We start from the raw sequence: 14,255 nt of genomic DNA, 5'->3' as shown, positions 1-14,255 counted from the left end.
TAGGGATTTATGCCTAGTTTATTGAGTTTAGCTATAATTCCAGAATGGGGGATGGTGTTGAAAGCCTTGGTGAGGTCAAGATAGGCTTAGTATAGATAGACAGCACCCTCATAAGTGTACACCCAGTGGTATGTGATCTGGGTAATCAGGTTGACAGCAATCTCAGCTTTGACCACCATGTATCCACAGTTGCAAGGAAATCCTATGTGACACATCTTATAAGTTAATGCATCACACCTAGAGCTAAGGATGTTATAATTCTATTATATTTGGCCCTCGTCACACCAATAATTGAGTACAATTCTCCCTTTTGCATGTACCTGTCCAGACACCTGAAACACCTGGAAATACCACAGAGATTTCCCACCAAGAAATTACAGGGTACACAAAACAAGTCTTACTTGGAAAGACTGAAAGTCCTGTCAGTGTATTCTGTCTCTTACAGGTTAATAAAGGGTGACCTGTGCCTGGCGTACAGGGCAGTCTCTGACCCAGCCCTGGTGGAAAAGCTACACATTCATAAATCATATTGCAGGAGGGTCACTCACTCCAGGTATCTTAACTTAGCATCTGACATGAACAGGTTATGCTGGAGAGATAAATACATCTCCCAGAGACTTCTATGGAACAAGCTTAAAATTCACATGAAACAGAGCCACTCCCTGACCCTCTTCAAATGCCACCTAGATCAGTAGATGGGTGATCACAAATTCACTCGTGGGGTGATGCCCATGTCACTCCTGGACAGATGAAGTCGGTATTAACTAGCATAGAAATCTACCTTTGTGAACTTCACTCACTTAAACGCTGACTTCTGGGGCAACTCGGGATTAATATGGCAAGGCTTGTAAGGGCTCTAAGTACTTTAGCCTAGTAAAATCCTATGAACTAAGTAAAACTTCAGCTACAGGTCATACAATGTGAACCAGTGAATAAATAGTGCTAATATTTGGACAGCTGTAACAAAGTGAAAAAGAACATTGCCAATAGACAGAGCATTTAGAAGTTACAGTTCAGCAAGATGATATTAAACACACTAAGTACACAGATAACTAGGTAATATAGCTTATGCAAAAATATATTTGATCATTTTCTAAAAAATAGATTTTACTAATTTCTTCTCTATGAGCATTGTCAAAGTATTCTGGTGGTGGAAGAAGTGAAAGACTAGTTCAGCTTGGGGTAGTGCAGGAGCAGAGCCAAGTTATATTTAGGTAGTTATTTAGTAGTAAGTTTTTAGGTAGTCATTTAGTAATAATTTGAAGCTGAAGAGTTTAGTGGTAGATCTAATTTGCAGAGGTCAAGAATTAATTTTATTAGCAACAGAGCATTAGTAGAGTTTATATAGAAGACTTGTTGGGTTTCTATATGTTGAGAGGTTCATTATACTGAAGAAGTCTATTACAGTGATAGGAATGTATAATAGGGGTAAAAGCCAGGCAGTCATCGACTTTGTGAATAATGTGTGTGGTGATACACTGTATGTAATATAATTGTAGAGGCAGTTCAAGTCAATTCAAAGCTTTACTAGAGCCATCAATGTGTTTCACTTATTATTTGTTGATGGCAAATTTTGCAACCTTATTATACCATGCCTCCAGTCTATTTTTAACTGTAGTTTGAAGAAAGGTGGGAGGAGGTAGGTAGTTGCAAGAGTGGTTTTGTTGGTTTTCCTAAAGAAGGTTTTATGCTTGTAGAGCATTCATGTTTTTTGGAAAGTCTTATTTTTGCTTTTTTTAAGCATGCAGGCAGGGGTGGCTCGTCCTGTTGGACTGCAGGACTGCGGCCCCCACAGCTGAAAATGAAACATAAAAACAGAAAAAAGGAAATAAAATTGAAAAAATAAAAAATACATGAAAAGACTCCCGGAATGGACTCCACACATGCACGTGAGCATTCCTGGAAACTACAGACGCATGCGTGCAGAATCTGGACTGAGTTAAGAGCAATCCAGATTAGACAGAAGGCAACAGAAATACCCAGAAGTCTGTGCAGTTAGACCCGCATAGACTGGAAGGGGACCGGACTGCAACATCTGCAGGCTGGATATCCAGCCTGCTCTTGCAGGAATGTTTTCATCATGGGAGCTAGCTAGTGGGAATGCAGCTGGGTCTTATCTTTCAACATGGAGCTGGCTGGGACTTTCAGTAGGTAATGGAACTGGTGTGTGTGTGTGTGTGTGTGTGTGTGTGTGTGTGTGTGTGTGTGTGTGTGTGTGTGTGTGTATGTTTGTGAAATGCCCCAGATAACTATACCTGGTGGCTATACAGACACAGGCAATGGTAGTGGTTAGAGAAAAACTCAGATGCAAACCCTGCACCTTGGGTACAGGTAGCAAGAGCCTGAATTCCCTACCCATCATCACTTGTGAAGACTGCTCAGATTTTTGCCTCATATTGTGTTCTGTTCCTCATAAAATCTGTGGTTTTCTGGATTTTATTCACTAAATAATGACATGCATTTGAATTTCAGACTTCATATTCTTCAGAAAGTACATAGCAACACAAAACCTTTTATTCTAGCAATTTTCTAAGTTTATAAGATCAATATTTGAAATGTGTCCCTATTTTTGGGGCTGTATTTCCCCATTATTAGCTTTGTCCAGTTGTTTTGTGCTAAGAGTTTGAGAGCTATTGTGAGAACAGAATTCACTAACTGATAGCCATTAACATTTCCGTCTTCCCATGTTTCATGAAACAGTTGATTTGGCATAGTGGTATGTTGCTCTGACTGTAGTGCAGAGGGTCTTGGGCCCAAGACTTGGCAGTGAAATGCATGATAGTAATGCAGTATTTTATTCTAGCAACTTTCCAAGATTATACAAGCAATGTTTAAAATGTATCCCTGGTTTTTGGGCTTTGGCTTTTTTCAGATTTCTTGTGCTGCAAAGTTGAAAGATACAGTTGAGTGGCAAGGGGATTTTACACGGAGCTGAGAGCTTCAGGGAAAGATAAGTTTAGTGCTGCTTATATGGAGTCCGCTTGCATTGTTAATAGCACAACAGGTAGTGTGTTTGCTTTTGATGCAGAAGGCTGTGGATTCTACTCCCACAGTATGTAAATATATTACTGATACTCTACTGTGATGTACTTTTAAAGGGGTTGGATGCTGCTGTCCTGAGAATGTCCTCTTTGGAGGAGATACCTAGTAACTATGAACCTGTTATCAGTTTGCCATCCATACCCTATTACAATATTACTAGCTTATCATTTTAAATGTAAAATAGGCAATTTATTCTTCAAGTGCAACAGGCACTTTATTTGTAGATGAAAAATTAAATATAACGTTGTTTGCTAGCAGCAACCTCTTCATTAGTTACAGATCTCTTTAACATGGAATTGTTTAGATGACTTTTACGTCTGCAGAGATTGTGCATATTTACTGATACTGATGGACTGTAGAAGTTTGAGTAGACTTTTATGATGGAAATGTTCTGAATTGGGCAGTTTTGTCATTATTGGTGTATGCATTGTGTTTCATTGTTTACTGGAAAAATATTCAAAACAATAAATTTAAGATACCCTCTAACAAATGTACTGTATTATACAAGGAATATTATTTAATACAATCAGGAAGGTGCTTCAAAGAATACATGTATGTTTCCTGTGCAAGGGTCCTATGATTTGAAAAGAGCCCAAAGTTAATCTTTATCTGCCACTGGCCAGAAGTATTTTCTTTGAATGTGGGTTTCAATGCTGTTTCAATAAATGTGAGTTTCAAGGGCAGAGAAGTTTTAATGCCAAGTCTGTTTTCATTGTGAGACTGCATTGCTTTGTTTAGCAGGTGTCTATTAATGTTTGTGCTGTAAAATGTTAAATAAAACTTTTAAATTAGATCCAAATCATCACAGAAGTAAAGCAGTATGCACATTATAGTGTTTATGGTAAATGGGATGAAATAGCCAAATAATGGGACATTGGAATGGCTGCAGGGTGCGGCCCCATTCAACCAAACTCAAAGACAGCCTCAGCTGAACTATATCTCCCAACTGTCCAGATTTTTGCAGAAGGAACAGATTTTTGCTTCTTATTTTTGGCTTATTCTACATAAAATGTGTGTTTTTTTAGCAAATCATTTAGGAATGAAGTCACTAAATAATGACAGACATTGAGTTTCAGACTTCATACTCTTCAGAAAAATGCATGCTAAAGCAGGACCTGTTATTCTGTCAACTAAGTTTATACAACAGCAATTTTTAGTACTGTCTGTATGTTTCCCCAATATATTTGGCCTTGTCCAGATTTTCTTGCATTAAAAGGTTGAGAGGTACGTGCAAATAAATTGCTTTATAGAATTAGGTGTATCCAAACCTCTCAAATGTCCCCAATTTTGGCTCAAAAAGTGTTGCTCTACCCCTAATAATCCCTCCCCAAAATGGCAAATTTGGAAGAAATTGTAGAGGATTTACAATGAATAAATAATTGTAATGATCAGTGATATAGATTGCTTTTAATTTCAGAAATGCATGTAGCTTCTCTTATTTTGTCAGCTGCTCAAGTTAACAGTACTAATATTAAAAAAGTGTCCCTTCTTTGATAGGTTCCCACCTGTATTATGTGGCTATTTTATATTTTTGCATCACATTTTTGGTCTGTCTTTCATAAAATTGTGGTTTTCTGGCAAATGAGTGGCAAATCATTAAATATTGAAGTAAGAATATAATGACAGACATTTGAGTTTCAGATTTCATACCTTTCAGAAAATTCATACTAATGCAAGACCTAGTATTCTATTATCTCTCTAAGTTTATAAGAGCAATATTTAAAATTGTCCTTATTTTTGGGCCTTTGTCCCACTTCTATATATGGTTTTGTCCAGATTTCTTGCTGTGAGGTTGAGAGGTATGATAAATGTGTCAGGGCCATTACCATCAGCCAGAGACTTTTCAAATTGTGACATACTTGTTGTACCCCACTCCGAGGGTATAGTGACTCTGATGTGTCCAAGCAAAGCAAGGAGCAGTTATGCAGTGTAAGTGTGCAGAGTATCCACCCATCCAAGGTAGGCACAAGTTCTACAGTGGGTTTTCATCTGTCCTTGATTTTGCATAATGTTCTGGTTTTCTGTCATATTTTATACTGTTGATTTATGCTACTTCTTATTCAGAAAATGCATGTTGTTGCAGTATCTTTTGGTCTGTGTTTAACTAGCAATGCTATAATGACCATCAGGTAAGCTTGTCTGAGATTGTAAGATGCAAGTAAGCTTTAATAAGCATACTGTTAAAGAATTACCAACATTGAAAGCCTTTTTGTTGTTGCCATGCAGAGAATATTTACATAACTAGATAGCGTATAAGCCTTGGGTATTGAAATGCAAATGACAGTATTTGTAATAAAGGACAGGGTTACAGTATTTTCAGAACCTCGTTACATTTGTTGGAGACTTGCAATCATCTTTGCAGGCTTTACATGTAAACTAAACAAAATGCTATCTATCATGTGTGGTCCATAACCTGTGCAGTGATTCTTTAAGAAATTTATCTTGAGGTTGATTCTTGTTTGCTCTTCATTTTTTACTTTGATCATTTTTCCCTATGAAACAAGTAGATAGTTGTTGTTAGGCAGCAGGTCTTTTCTGGATAAGAAACATTTTTACAAGTGAGGGTATCACAGAAATTGCTACTTTCAGCATGTTACTTGATACTTTTATAAAGCTGAATATAAATTATAATTAGAACTGCCATGCAAGGAGAAGTGGTTTGAGTTGAGTGCTGCTTTTTTTATATACTTGATTTTGACTGGCATTCCAGTAATGTATTTAAAAAGTATTTTTTTTTCATGCCTCACAACTTTTTTGTTTCCATCTAGATATTAAGTAAGGTGTCATGTAGCCAATGCATTGAAATATTTTTTTCTTCTACACTTAATTTTGTCTTGATTGGACTCTCATAATAATGGTTTGGCACCCAGGGCAGCGTATTTAATTAAAGTCCCAGTTTTTGCATTTTTTAGCATAGCTCCACCCCTTTCTAGTTGGCCACAACCATTCAGTTGTCTCCTCGAGCCCCCCTTTGTCATCAGCCGCCACTGCATGTAGGTCATATTTAAAGTTATCATCTATAATCACTCCAAGAAGTTTTGTATAGAAGACTACTTCAATTTCAGCAGTAAACTCTTTTTTTAGGGTTGAGTAGTAGCTGGGTATTATAGAGCCATTTCTAAACTGAAGAAAAAGCTCTTTGCATGATATGAAGGAGCTAAGGCAAGTTTTTAGATGCACATATAAGTGTAGAATCATCAGCATGTTATATAAGAGAGGGTGGGCTTATGGCAGAATAGCGTTAATTGATAAAGGTATTAAAAGGAGGATACCAAGACTAGAGCCTTGAGTTACACCAATGGAGACTTGCAGGTATGGAGAAAGAGTATTCGGCTATTTCAGAGACTAGAGCCTGTAGGTTAAAAAGTTATTGAACCATGCTAATGAAGAAGGGGATAGTCCAAGTTAAGACAGTTTATTAATGCATTTAGGTTGAAAAACTGTATTGAAAGCTTTTGACAGGTCAAGAAATTAGGAGGGAACAAGTTTGTCTGAGTCATTATATATTTTTTTATTATTTCAGTAAATATTGGGAGAGCAGTAGTTGTACTGTGTGTGGGGCAGAAACCAAGTTGGGTGGATGTTAAGAGCCTTTCTTGTAGGAGATAAAAAAGTAAAATAGAAGTCACTGGAACCACGAGCAACTGGTAATGAAGTGGCTTATTAGACTCATGTAACTTTTAAAACTGCTAGTAAAATCTTTTACCGTAAGGCTTCTTCAGACATATCAAACAAAAGATACCATCTACCATTTATATAATATGAAATGGGTCACATGATGACAATCAGTCTTGTTTGTGTATCTCTTTCAATAAAGCCTTTAAAGATACATAGCCATTCAAACCATGTGAAATATGTGCCCCTAAACATAAAATCCAATTAAATTTTTCATTTACCCCCATGTATATTATTATGAACTACTCTTAACATTGAAATTTTAAAATTAAAATTTATGTCTAGAACCATTGTCTCTAATGTGTTTATATAGTACATTTGTACCTATTTATCTTTTAATTTCAGAAAGATGGTTACCGATACAATCTTTTAACATCTGCTTCATTTTACTCACATAATATGCTTGACATGCAAAACATCTATCCAGACAGGCAATATTTCTAGTTTCACAGTTACCATATGCATTAAGTCTAAAGGTCTTGTTACAAACTGGATGAGTAAAATATTTATCACAATACCATTCATAATTGGTCTTGTCTTCCTAGCTATATCTGTCTGGTATTTATAGCATAACAACTGCTTCAAACATTGATTAGTCATATAACCGAAGCATGGTCTCTCTTCAGCTGCCATCTGTAATTCTGGTATATCATGTAAGATGTAACAGTATTTCTTAATGCTTTTCTTAACATTGACAGTTTGACAGTTTATTGATTATATGTAACCATGCATCTAACTTTCTCTGTAAACATTTATTCATTAGAACTTCTTGGCTAGCTTAGGAGAAAAGTGGCTTAGCAGTGGTAGATCTACAACTCTTAACATCCTCACAAATTGGCAGTACTTTTTGCTTACCATAACCTCTATTAACAAACTGTACAGCAGTGTTATATAATTACAACTGCATGTCCTCATCAATCATGTTCAGCCTTGCAACTTTATAAAGTCGATTCCTAACTATGCTGTCAAATATAAACTTAGGGTGCATACTACCACGATGTAAGTATGCATTTCTCTTAGCTGGTTTTCTATATAAACAATTATATAAAGTATTGTTGATGCCTCTAAACACTGTTTTGTCCAGAAAGTCAATACTGTCAATTGATATTGTTTTTTTTAAAACCGGTCTCCTCTAAAAACATTACCTCTGGAAGAAGCTGTGAGCCACTTGAGTTTTCTTAGATACCCTTAACAGTCTAGCACCCATCCGAATCAAGAGGGCTAAGCAAAACCATGCACACTAATTATCAAAAGCTACCAGGCACCTATTAGTTTCTAGAGACCACTCCAGGAAAGAATGGCACATAAATAGAAATGAAACCACTCATCTTAAATTCAAGCAATTAAGAAATTTAACCAAAAAACAAGTAATTGCAGATAAAAGAAAATACTTCTCACAGCAGTTACTTAATGAAGCAAGCAACCCACACAAATTCTGGAAAGCTATCTTCTCACTCCTTAACCCTGGAACCCCCCTCATAACCCCTCTCCTGACCCAGATAAAAATACAGAAGAAATAGCCTATCTTTTCAACTCCCATTTTATTAATGGTATACTCACCCTTAAAAATCAGCCATCATCTAATACTCTCTCCTCCACCTCTGATAACATAGACCCATTACACTTAGCTCAAACTAACCCTCCCCCAACCATTCATTTCTCTCTTAATGGTGTTCCCACCTCACTTATGCACAAACATCTTAAACAAATGAAACCTTGCTCACTATCTGCCAAAAATCTTCCCTCACAGTACCTAAAACTTGCAGCCTAAGCAGTATCTTAACCTGTTAGTATTCTCATTAATAGATCTATCAAAGAATCCAATTTTCCTAACTTATGGAAGAAATCCATCATAATTACTCTACTCAAAGGTGATAACACTCATGAACTCTCTAACTACTGATCCATATCTATTCTCTCTCATCTATCTAAACTTCTAAAGAAATTAATTCACACACAACTTATGAAACATCTAACTGATAACAACCTCCTTACAGCAACTCAGCATGAATTCCATCCAGCACATATTACCACCACTGCCCTCCTTTCCTTCACAGACACGATGAACAAAGCCCTTGACTCTGACCAAATAATATTTGTACTTCTGCTAGACCTTTCAAAGGCCTTTGATACAGTGTCTCATCCCAAGTTACTTCAACAACTAGCAACTATTGGATGCACCCTTAAATGGTTCTAAAGCTATTTAGCAGATAGAGAGCAAAGTGTTAGATGGCAAGGCAGCATATCTGAATGAATACCTAGTCAATAAAACAGGAGTTCCCAAGGATCCATTTTAGGGCCTCTACTGTTTAATATTTTTATAAACCAACTCCATACTGACGCTTTTCAAAGTACACTTGTGCAGTACACAGACAACTCCAGCATCATCACTAACAATATCCACAGTCTACAAACCATAACACAAAATGCTTTTACATCAATTCAATCTGGTTAACCAAAGTTCAACTTCTACTTAATGCAAGAAAAATAAGCTTATGCTATTCTCAAACAAGCCAATCTCAAAGAACTTCACCATATACTCCAAGAACGAGACAAAAATAGAAATTGTAACTCATGCTAAATTGCTAGGGATTACCATAGACAGCAGACTCCCCTATGAACAACACAGGTCTATATTATATCCTCAAACGCTTAAAAAAGCGAACGCTGATTGATCTAATTTATTTTCGCGAAACTGCAAAATATCGATGCAGCAGAAACTCAATTTTTTTCCTAGGGAAAGAATCCGGTTGTCTGTTTCTGTTGCTTCTGTATTTTCAGTGTTATGGTGAAAAGTTACCAGTCAGATTCAGGTAAGTGTGCGATTGTGTGGATGTGAGTGTTAGGGTGATTTAGATGAGTCAGGGTTAGGGCTCGGGTTAGGTGTGTGTGCGATTGAGTGGACATGAGGGTTAGGGCGGATTTAAGTGAGTTAGGGTTAGGAAGCGAGTGATGTGAGTGTGCTATAGTGACGTACCTTAGGCTTAGGGTTTGGGTTAAGGTAAGTGGATAGTTAGTGGTGTGTGCATAGTTTAGTGTAGGGTTAGGTATCAGATTTTAGGTGTATGTGTGTGGATTTCTGTTTGTTTGGTGTGCTTGTGTTGTGTGTATGTGTTTTGGATCAGCGATTTTTTTCCCGATTTGACAGTTCGAGATTGTAAGCTTTCGCTTAAATTAGGTCGATCAATCAGCATTCACTTTTTTAAGTGTTCGATGATATAATATAGACCCGAACAACACATAGTAAGTGCAATTAAGAAAACACATTTTAAACTTGGCAGATTATATAGATATGAACTGTATATGGATAAACCCACTAAAAAGGCACTTGCCAATAGGATATTGCTCCCATTTCTCCACTACAGATCCCCCATCTTTACCAACTTGCACCAGTCAGTCAAAAGCAAACTCCAGGCATGCTATCACAAAATTGCTAAATTTGCAACTGGCCTACCATATCGGTTTCATCACTGTCTAGCTCTTAAGGAACTTAACTGGTTAGAGTTCCAACATTAGCTAGATTTCATCCAACTTACTCTAGCCCATAAATTAATCTAGTCACCTGAAAGCTGCTCTACCCTTCAAAACATCTTACAAACATACTCTCCACTCAGAAATCTTATGATCTACCAACAACCAACTCAGTAAAACAGCTGGAAACCCTGCCCCCAGAAATTACCCTCCTGCAATCATTAAATGCATTCAAAATATCTCTAAAGAAATGATTTCTTAGTAACCACATCTGCCCCGTCTACAAGACTATAGACCTCCATAAATAAACTTATTGTTCTTCCTAGTTTTTCTCATCTTTATCGCGTCTATCGTACTTCCATCTTCCTGCAGTTATATTTCTTTCATCTGTCTCTGTCTCTTACACGACTTTCCCCCTTACTTCCATATCTCTCTGATCATACTAACCAAACTATAGACTTCTATTCTTATCATCTCTCTCTATCTTATGCAAATAATTGGTCTAAGAATGTGAATTTTACTGATTGCATTTTTATAACTTTCGATGTGGAGTCAATATTCACCTTAATACCTACTGACACATGAGTTTCTTAAGTTAAAGAATATTTGCTAGATTTTACTGAATACCCTCAACAGTATATTAACTTGCTATGTGACTTATTACATATGATTATTTCGAATAATTTGTTTTTATTTGAAAAATAACTTTATGTCAAAAAGAGAGGAGTAGCAATGGGTTCTCTCATTGCTAACAGTTATGCAAATATTGTTATGTTTATATGTGAATGGAATTTTATTCTATCCATAGGTAGTGGTCTAGCAAAGAATGTTATTTTTATTGTAGATTTGTGATTACTTGTGTTTAATATGGAGAGGTAGTGTTTATAGTTTTAATATGTTTTGTGAATATTTATCCTCCACAAGATCCTTTTTACATATAAAAAAAACAATATCAATTGAGTGTATTGACGTTTTGGACATAACGGTGTTTAGTGGCATCAACTGTACTTTAAATACTCATTTATATAGAAAACCAACTAAGAAAAATGCATCCTTACATCATGACAGTATGCACCTGCAGTTTGTGTTTGACAACATAGTTTGGAATCAACTTTATAGAGTTGCAAGGCTGAACACGATTAATGAGAACTTGCAGTTGCAATTACATAACACTGCTGTAGAGTTTGTTAATAGAGGTTATAATAAGCAGAAAGAACTGCAGATTTGTTAGGATGTTAAGAGTTGTAAATCTACCAGAGCTAAGCCATTATCCTCAGAAGCTAGCCAAGAGGATCTAATGAATAAATATTTACAAGGTGAAGTTAGATGCATGTTAACATATAAACAAAATATTGCCAATGTTAAGAAAATGATTGAGAAATGCTGGCACATCCTACATGATATACCAGAATTGCAGATGGCAGCTGATGAGAGACCATGCATCAGTTATATGAATAATCAAAGTCTGAAGCAGTTGTTATGTTATAAAGACCAGACACATATATCTAGGAAGACAAGACCGATTAAGAATTGTATCTCTGAATGTGGCAGGTATACTTTCTGTACTTTCATTTGTGATAAATATTTTACTCATCCAGTTTATAACAAGACCTTCAGACTTAATGCATATGATAATTGTGAAACTAGAAACATTTTTTTTTTCTATCTAGCTAGAGGTGTTTCATGTCAAGCATATTATATGGGTAAAACAAAATGAGGTTAAAAGATTGTATCTGTAACCACTTATCTGAAATGAAAAGAGAAATAGTTACACATGCATTATATAAACACATTATAGACAATGGATTTGGGCATGGTTTTAAATTTTCAGTTTTACGAGTAGTTGATAATATACGAGGGGGGGGGGTAATATTAATGATTACACTGAAAAGGAAGAATTGAATGGGATTTTACCTTTAGGCACACATATTTTACCTGGTTTGAATGACTTTGTATTTTAAAGCCTTTATTGAAAGAGATACACAAACGAGCCTGATTGTCATCACGTGACCCACTTTGATATTGTATAAATGGTAGATGGTATCTGCTGTTTGATATGCCTGAAGAAGTCTTTTTTAAGGCAATAGTTTTTACTAGCAGTTTAAAAGTTTTATGATTCTAATAAATCATTTCATTACCAGCTGCTCGTGGTTCCAGTGACTTCTGTTTTGCTTGTTTGTTTTTATTTTTGTAGTCACTGGATTTACCTGCATACTCTGTATTTTTCTGCCTTTCTTGTAGAAGATAGTAAAGGAGTTGTTTATGAATACATCTTTCAAGAATTTTTGAGATAGGCAATAATATTGCAATAGGCTGAAAGCTAGAGACATCAGTTGAGATGCCACCTTTATGAAGAGGGATAATATAGGATTTATTTTTTTCTTAGTGAGAGTACACAGGATGCAGATATTGATCTGTTGATAAGGATAGAGACTGAGTATGTTATGACATTGATAGCTATCTTTAAGTATCCAGGTGGGAAGTTGTCAGCCACATTGGAGCAAGGCTTGAGTTTTAGTAGAAGTTTTATCAGTGATGTGGTAACAGGTCCTAAGTAGAAGTTGCTAGTAGTGGATATATATAGTAAATAAGGATCAGAATGGGAATACTGGGTGGGAGGGAAGCATAAAGGAAGTGGTACTATGTATGATGTATGAAGAATGTTGGTTTTGGTCTAGACTTTACTGAAATTACTAAGATTATTTGTTATTAGTGGGGTGGTAGAAGTGCTGAATGGAGGAGAAGATATTTTTATTTACGGATGTAAGTAGATATTGAATAAGGTTATAATTTCTAGTGGAGAGCTATTATGAGAAGGGTTGGGTTCCATGTTTGAGTACAGATGTAACATGTTATTTATTGAGGTCCAGAAGTTTTGGTGGTCATTGTTGTAGATGGCTGTAATATTGTTATTTCTCTAAGTTAACTTGTTTTTTACTCAGACTGTACAATTTTCATTGAAGTTGCAGGTATAGGGGACAAGTTTAAGCCATACTTTCCAAGCTTTGTCTCAGTTAGACATTGTAGCTTTTGTTTCGGTAGTGTGCTATGGTGCATTGTTAGGTTTTTATACTTTCTGTGGAGTGGGGCACGGCTGTTTAATGTATTCAAGAATAAGGTATTAAAAGTATTGACTGCATCATTGAGTGGAAGAGTTTTTAGCACAGACCAACTAATGGCTTTCAAAGTACTGATGAGGGAGTCTACATTGAATTCAGAAATGTTTTGGGTTGTTTTAATTTGATGAGTTTTAACTTGCCAGGTGGTATTTCTATGGTATAAGGTAATAAGAAACGAACAACAGAAACGTTAACTGTTTTAATAAGTAAAACAAAGCTTTCAGGTTTCCCCTTCCTCAGTGTATAAAATGTGGTTGCACAGCCATCTTTAAATATACAAATATGACACAGCCAACCAATCAAAACAAAAAGACAATAACACTTAATTTGATCATAAAATCATCAATTAAATCCTAATTAATGCAGCCTCAGTTGTTTCTTTTGCAAAACAGGCTTTATACTAACTGCCCCATTTTAGTCCGGTATCTGATCTGCATTTAATTCTAAAATCCAAGCAAGTTCAGCATTTTCCAAATTATTATTTATGTTGCCCCCTCTTGAGTTTCTAAATAAACCTTTAATAACTCTAAATTTAAAGGCATGCATAGTCCCTTCTCATTTATATGCTTTGCCAAGACATTTGTTTCTACGTTTATATTAATAGCAGCTCTATGCTCAATAATGAATTCCTTTAACATCCTAGAGCATTTTCACACATAAAACACTGACATCCTATACAAGTAGCCAAATATACTGTGAGTGTTATAGTGCAGCTGACATAGTTATCAAAAATATATTTCTTTTGAGTACTGGGGTGTATGAATATCAAATCTGTAATTATATCTTTACAACAACTACATCCAAGACAAGGATGTGTTCCTTTCCTTATGCTACCAATCCTTTCCTTACCACTCCCTTCTTCAGTTCATTATAATATAGCCTAGACTTCAAATTCTTCTCATTTCTATATGTGAACTAAGGACAGTCGCTCAAAATATTTTTCAATTC

The sequence above is a fragment of the Protopterus annectens genome, chromosome 4.part0, assembly GCF_019279795.1.
Source record: "Protopterus annectens isolate FY-2018-M chromosome 4.part0, PAN1.0, whole genome shotgun sequence".
NCBI classification, from domain to species: Eukaryota; Metazoa; Chordata; order Ceratodontiformes; family Protopteridae; genus Protopterus; species Protopterus annectens.
This window is presented reverse-complemented; position numbering follows the sequence as displayed.